This window comes from Xenopus laevis, chromosome 3L, assembly GCF_017654675.1.
Source record: "Xenopus laevis strain J_2021 chromosome 3L, Xenopus_laevis_v10.1, whole genome shotgun sequence".
NCBI lineage: Eukaryota > Metazoa > Chordata > Amphibia > Anura > Pipidae > Xenopus > Xenopus laevis.
In genome coordinates this window covers 36480541-36487759 of record NC_054375.1, presented here as the reverse complement: position 1 = coordinate 36487759, position 7219 = coordinate 36480541, and the positions used below count along the sequence as shown (strand labels likewise).

Genomic DNA, 7219 nt, shown 5'->3' with positions numbered 1-7219 from the left:
GTTCAATTAAATAAGGGTTGAAAATGGTTGCGATAAGACAAATGTTTAAAATAATAGAAATTCAATTATTAAGTCAAGTTATTAAGTTATGCCTATGATAGCAGGAGATATATCATCAAATACAAAATGATCTTTGGTGGACTTCCAGAAGGTAGAGCATTGATAGGACCATTTTATTAAACTGTCCTGAGCTAGGATTGCAAGTGATCAAGAGATATTTCTATCGGCCAACCTTAATGGCTTGATGTGTGGGTAAACTGATGCTGGTGACTAGGGCCTTCCCACATGACAATACCTGAAGATCAGTGGGCCTCATGCCACCACAGCACAGGTGGATAAGATAATTATAGCTTTATCCAGTGTTGGTCAGAAGTGACCTAGCCCGATACTCAAAACTAACTTGCTGCCAAACCTGATACAGGGGAAGACTTAGGGGCAGATATATTAAGGGTCGAATTGAAAATTGGAATTTTTTTATGGTCAATACTGGTTAATTCCCTAGTCAAATTTGACAAACTCGATTTGATTTGTTTTAAAAAAATTTGAATTAGATTTTCCAGATTTATCATACTCTGGCCCTTTAAGAATTTGAATTAGACTATTCGCCACCTAAAACCTGCCGAATTACTGTTTGTCGATGGGAGAGGTCCAGGGATCAATTTGGAGATGTTTGCAGCCTTCCTGACATTGAGTTTAAATGAATTTGAATCGAGTTTCGGGTCATTTAAATTTGAGTTTTTTGATAATTTGATTTTATTAGTACATTTCGGCAAGTGGAATTTTGAATTCATTCGAATTTAAAGTTTAAATATCACATTAATTCGACCATTGATAAATGTGCCTCCCCGGGGCCATTGAACAGCCCTGCTTTTCGTGATTCTGATGGTCACAGACAGCTTGCAGGAAGGCTATGGCACTTGAAGATTTCTGCATAGTGGGTGGCAGTCATGATACAGAAATCTATGCAGTATGGAGGTGGAGTCCCAGTGAAGTTGCAAATACAGGTATATATATATATATATTGTGTTTAATAACTGCCCTGGGGAAAATAAACACAGAGCTCTTTCTTCATTTTCTACTGGTATACAAAACTTTGCTTTGGTATGCTCCCTTTTGTTGTTCTGGTGAAGTCCTCCCTTGGTGCATTATATAGACACATATACAGATACATAAATTCATTATCATTGCAGTAATATATTCCTAGGCATATCCAGGACAAAAATAAGCATGTATGGTTAAGTTTCACCCCAAGTGGCCTTTTGGCTGTTCCTCCACTACCCATGAGAGAGGTCAGTCCCATAGTTTGGAACTTTACACAACAATGTAAATTGGCTTCAGTGATTATTTAGTCAACCTCATAACCTTGTGGTCCTGGGGCAAACATCTCCACCTGCTAATGTAATGTATCTTACTTTGTGTACCCATTAGCTACCAATATGCCTTGACCACCCAAATTACTATTCCAGATTACATCATATCTAATGACATACCCCCCAATATAAGGGGATGAAACAGCATAAAACACTAGCAGGAAAACCCATGGCTTTAAGGGGAAAAAAATCACTTTCCATATACAGTTCATGCTAAATCGGAAAGTCTCAATTGCTTTATTCCCCCCATCTACATACAGTGTCAGACTGAGTCACCAGGGGCCCACCCAAAAACCTTAGACCAGGGGCCCACACTTTCTCCTCACTCAACCACTATTCTCCTAGTCTCTATTCTTTACATATTATAATCTATTATTTCATCTATTTAGCCTCTTTGTTCTCAAAGAAATAGGAAATGGCCATGAAATAGGCCAAATCTTTAGCAGCACAAGGGCCCCCTAACACCTGGGCCCACAAGGCGTTTTCCTGGTATTCCGGTGGGCCAGCCCGACGCTGTCTACATAGGACATAGAATAAAAATATGAGGTGGGAAATTATTCTTCACTTCTTTTGGACCTGCCCAGTGATTCAGAAATGTTGATGCAATGTGGTTTCTTATTGCATGGTTAGTTTTAAGATGTTAGTTCAACTATGGCTCTCACACACCCTTAGTAAATTAGAGTAACGACACCTGGTGCACAAAGGCAGAGGATCGGCGCCTCCCAAACAGTCCAGCAGAATAGAATCCCAAGGCACACAGGATAATTGCAAGCAAGCTGCCTTGGGTGTTTATTGCGAAGTGCAACGTTTCGGGGTCATGCCCCTTTCTCAAGCATGAGAAAGGGGCGTGACCCCGAAACGTTGCACTTCGCAATAAACACCCAAGGCAGCTTGCTTGCAATTATCCTGTGTGCCTTGGGATTCTTTCTGCTAGTTTTAAGATGCTGCCTCCCCTTAACCCAGAGTGACAGCAATCAGTGGGTGTTCCCAAAGTGGATAAACGAACACGCTTGTGTATGTAGGAAAGCCAATAGTAAAAGATGTGAGTATTTTCAAAATAAAGCAAAAAGTGGTTAAAAATTCAAATACATTTATTAGAACAATACAGGTGAGACCTAGTGATGGGCAAATTTGTCCAGTTTCGGTTCGCCACGAATTTCCAGCAAAATTTACGGACGAAAAATTAGCTAAACGCCGATTTTGCTGTCACCGGCATCTAAATGGGCGCCGGTGTCAAAAGCTGAATTTTGCTGCAAATTCGCAAATTTATTCGCCTGCAGTGAAACGCACAGATTCGCTGCAATTTCACGCCGAGCCAATAAATTTGACCATCACTAGTGAGATCTATTGTGTTTCGTGCCTATTGGGGCACTTACTCATAGGCTCTATCTGTATTCCAGCAACCAGATCCAACTGTTTTAGGAGTCACTTTGGATATTCCTACTCCTGTTCTCCTTCAGACTGTGGTTTTGCTAAACAGGCTTAAAGAGTTGCACACTGCCAATAGAACTTTAAATCTGCCTTAATCGACTCAGGCACAGATGTAATGTAACCAGCTAATTTGCAAAACTCACATTATGTTGGCAGTATTTCTGACTGTCAGAAAATTACGACATCTTTACAACTTAGACAATTGCTGAAAATCACTGTCATAAATAATGTTGCCACCTTCTCCCAGAGTGATGACTGGGCAAGGAAAGAATGGCTAGGAAGGGGAAGGAAAGATCTAGTATTAAATGTGTCTGAAGCTATATTTCAAATGTTTTATAGGGATCATTCTATTTGGATATTGCACACATGTGCACTCATTTACATTTTCTACACTATACTATCATATACTTTTGAAAACGATTGCGGAAATTGTTTTTGTTAAAATTCCAAGCAGAGAACTGTATTCACAGATCTTATATTCCCAATGCTTTAAAATAGCAATGTCTTTGTCTGTGACATGGTAACTGTCAACCTGAACCATTCTGCTAGCCACCATCAAATTGTTCTTGTCCAACTTAAAGGCTCTCTCTGTTTTTCTGAGCTTTGGCCAAAAGGTACGTGGAAGATGTATCAATGATAAAACTGGGAATACTTTGAGTTTCCCTGCAGAATTCATAGTAATTTGATCTGCCGGAATTTCAGGTGCTATTGTCTCTGTGAAATCCCAGTGATGTCAATTCTTTGGCACAGATTGTAGATTCTTGATACTTGTCCTGAATGCCCATCACTAGACATCACTAAGTATTGTTTATAAGAATATAATTTACAGGATATTCATGGCTCTTGTTTAATATAAGGATTACTGAGGGGCAAACTTGTCAATCAAATTTCCTCCGAAACGGTAAAAAATTCAATCAGTGTCAGAAATATTTTGATGCTCGCCAATTTTGACGCCCGCGACAATTGTAATACTCACACCTATTTTGGGCAAATGCATTAAAGTCAATGGGCGTCTGAATAATTTTGACGCATGACAATGTGTATGTGCACGACTATTCTGACGCACGTCCAATATTTTTGCCGGTGAATTTTTGCGCCAGCTTCGCAAATTTATTTGCTGGCAGCGAAACATGGAAATTTACCGCAAATTTGTGCCTTGCAAATTTGTTCGCCCATCACTAATAAGGATATATGGGACAGGATATTCTTTGCTCTTTTGTATTATAAAGTATAACACAATTAGGCCCAATAGTGTTCGCTCTTCTGGTGCCTCATTAAACTGTAGTACTCATATTGCAATGTGTATATCATTTTAAGGAGAACCCTGGGTGTGCACATCATTCCACTTGGTATCTAACCAGTCTCTTCTTAAAGTCCATTAAAATACTGGTAGGCTAAAATTCTAATTTGTGCGTGTTGAAAGATGCAAAACTCCCAATCACCAGTTGGATGTCCTCTTTAAACACAATGGAAGGAAAACACTTCAGCTCAACAATAGCTGTATTTGTGGTTTTTATTTTATCGAATTTTTCAAGTTTACATTTTTATGCAACAGAACTTAATTTTCCAACATTATTATAAATAAAAAAAAAAGTTTATGAAGAGAAGAATCTGAATAAGCGTTTCTGCATTCTCATTTGTACTCTTGAATTATACACATCCCATGAGAGGGCTCCTGTCAGAAAGCTTTAGTCAGTCTACTACATTATCTTTATCTCTAGCAAAATGTTCTCTTTTTTTTTGTTATTTTATAAAATAATTATTTTGCCCAATGCGTCACTCTGCTTGATGTTTTCAAATACAGCAAACCGTCTTGACTACCACTGATTAAATGAGATGCCAAATATGTAAGATTAAGTTCCCCATAAAAAATGCAACTACAATGCACCCAGGGGCAGACTATGGATCTTTTAAATGTATATTGAAACAGAGTCAGAAATACTCGATGACATTCCTGGAAACCCATTTTTTCATCCAAAGACCCTGTGGGAAAATCGGAGAAATTTTCAGGAGTGTAAATTTGAAGAAAAACAATTGTTCTTAAAATATTTTTGTACACAGATTACGTAAACATACTAATACAAAACTGGTGTTTTTTATTTATATGTTAAAAAAAAGATTTTCCTAACTTGATCACGGCTGAGTTATAGGACATGTTGACTTTCATCAAACGAGGAAGAGAGAGATCTCCTGGAGAAGACTTTGGGGCCAATTTACTAACATTCGGATTTCTATTTTTTCCTCTAATAATTTGTGCTTTTTTATTTCTCTAAAATAATAAAAATTCCATATGTATGAAGTGTAAACACCATGAAAAACGCTAACACAAAACTTTACCAAGTAAAAGCAGTCGAGGTGCTATAGAAATCAATGGGAGCTGCGAAGATCCTGTTGGACCTTTTTTTTTAGCCACTCAGTTTTAGGGGTTTTCGGAATTTTATTGCTAGTAATAGTCTTAAGCACTTATTTTTTAGTGCATCATTCAGCGTTTCTTCTGTTTTATACTTTTTACTTTTACTGATACTTTTTATAATCAGATTTTTTAATAAACTTCATGGCATCCACGATTTTAGAGAAATAGAGTTTAAGTTTGAGGTGTTGGGTTTTCATAAACATATGAACCTATGCTCTTATAAGGCTCCTGTCCCATAGCAGCGACTACAATTCTGCATGTTTTTCTATCTTTGGCTTAAGTTGTTCTTTAAGTTAATCTTTATAGGAATCATTTAATATATAGGGATCCTAAATTATTCTCTAGTTTTTATTTTCCTGCTGCTGATTTTTTATAAAGCTATCTTCCTAGTTCCAATGGAAGAAAACAAGTGTAGTAGAAGCCTAGCTTCAACTGAAAAATAATGCGCTAAAAAATATGAATAACTCTGAAATTCAATATTTTCGGACAACTCCTAGCAAAAAAAAAAAATTGAAAAACTTTGTCTGAATTGATTTATAATGGTCCAACAGGACCAACGCAGCTCCCATTGACTTCTATAGGACCTTGACAACTTTTACCTGGACAATTTTTGTGTTAGCAGTTTTCACTTTAAATAAATCTCGAAGTTTTAGAGCTTTTTTTTTTAAAAAAAATAAGAAAACCACAAATTTTTAGAGATTCGTGGAAATTTTTAAATTCTAGTCAAACCAGAAATCAGACTTTATATGCAGTACTATAGATAGCTCATGAGAGAAGTATATACTGTACATCTGACCCATTAGTAACAATAGAAAATCTGGGAACAAAGTCATGATTTCTGTACTAATATAGTCACATGGCTCAGTTCAGTATCTACAAAGGTTTAAAGACATAAGAAGCAGAAACCTTATTTTTGGATTAATGTTTGGAGTGCTGTATATTGGGGCTAAACAAACCACCATTTGTAGACATTTGCTCTAGTATATTTTGGCATTCCTGCAAGCATTTTAAATTGGGAACCATGCTGAATCATTTTGTATAACCAGCCTCTAATTTTAGATGCATTTTCCCTCAATTATTTTCAAGACCTGGCTAAGCCCTTAGGTGGAATATTAAAATTCTGAAAGCAACATGGACAGACTCAGGTAAAGGCACTGTAGGACCATCTAATCAGACTGCTTGCTCTGTCAATTAGTTAAAAGTTGTCAGATTTCAGAAGCATCCCTTAAAGGTTGGTTACATCAGTATGTCATGGTAGAACACGGAACTCATTCAAACTGATGTATGCCAATTTATTAGGATAAAATAAGGATTGGCATTCAGTGCTGGCAGAATGGATAGGCTTGCTTCTATATCTAGTTATGGAAACATATTAGAACATAATTGGCCAAAATATATTTAAGGGATATTCCCAAGCGGAAGCCAAGGGCTTTGATAAAATATAGATTAGATTTTAAGTCAGCGTTTCTGGGCCTGAAGCAGAGCAACCATGACATTTTAATACATGAGTCATGCAGATCAGGTTGTGTATTTAAATGAATAATAAGTTGTTTTTTTATAGAAAATAAATGATCATAAATGATGTTTGTTTTACCCATGGCCTACCTTAATTAGATGATGGCTTTTAGATGATTGTATGGACAGTGCTGCCTTCTTTTTTTTTTTTTTTTTGCTTTATGCATGGGAGATAAAAGTGAAACAGACACAGCTGGTATTTATTGAAAGCAGATCTACAACATGTAGAACTGCTAATTAGGTACAGCTGGCTAAGAGCATGCAAATCCATTCACGGCAAAAGATGAAATGATGGAGAGGTTAGGATAAATTTGGCTTAAGTACAGTGTAGCCATGGTGGATAGATAAGGGCATAAGCTCCTTTAAAGGTGGTCCATGTTGAATTAATATGATTTTTTTTTCTTTTAGGTTTGTCAAAATTATCATTTATATTTAATTACTAGAACATGTTAAATGACTCATGTCGAACATTTACATAAAATACCATGTA

The 7219-nt window shown here is 36.7% G+C and overlaps 1 long non-coding RNA gene across 1 annotated transcript in view; it reads right to left on the bottom strand.

Annotated features, from left to right (window-relative positions):
- Window positions 1-4263: 4263 nt before the first annotated feature.
- The window catches only part of LOC108710895, a 107062-nt gene continuing 104106 nt past the window's right edge, over window positions 4264-7219 (bottom strand). The window contains exon 3 of the long non-coding RNA XR_001934820.2: window positions 4264-4784. This is a non-coding gene — a long non-coding RNA (uncharacterized LOC108710895). The remainder of the gene's footprint in view (window positions 4785-7219) is intronic.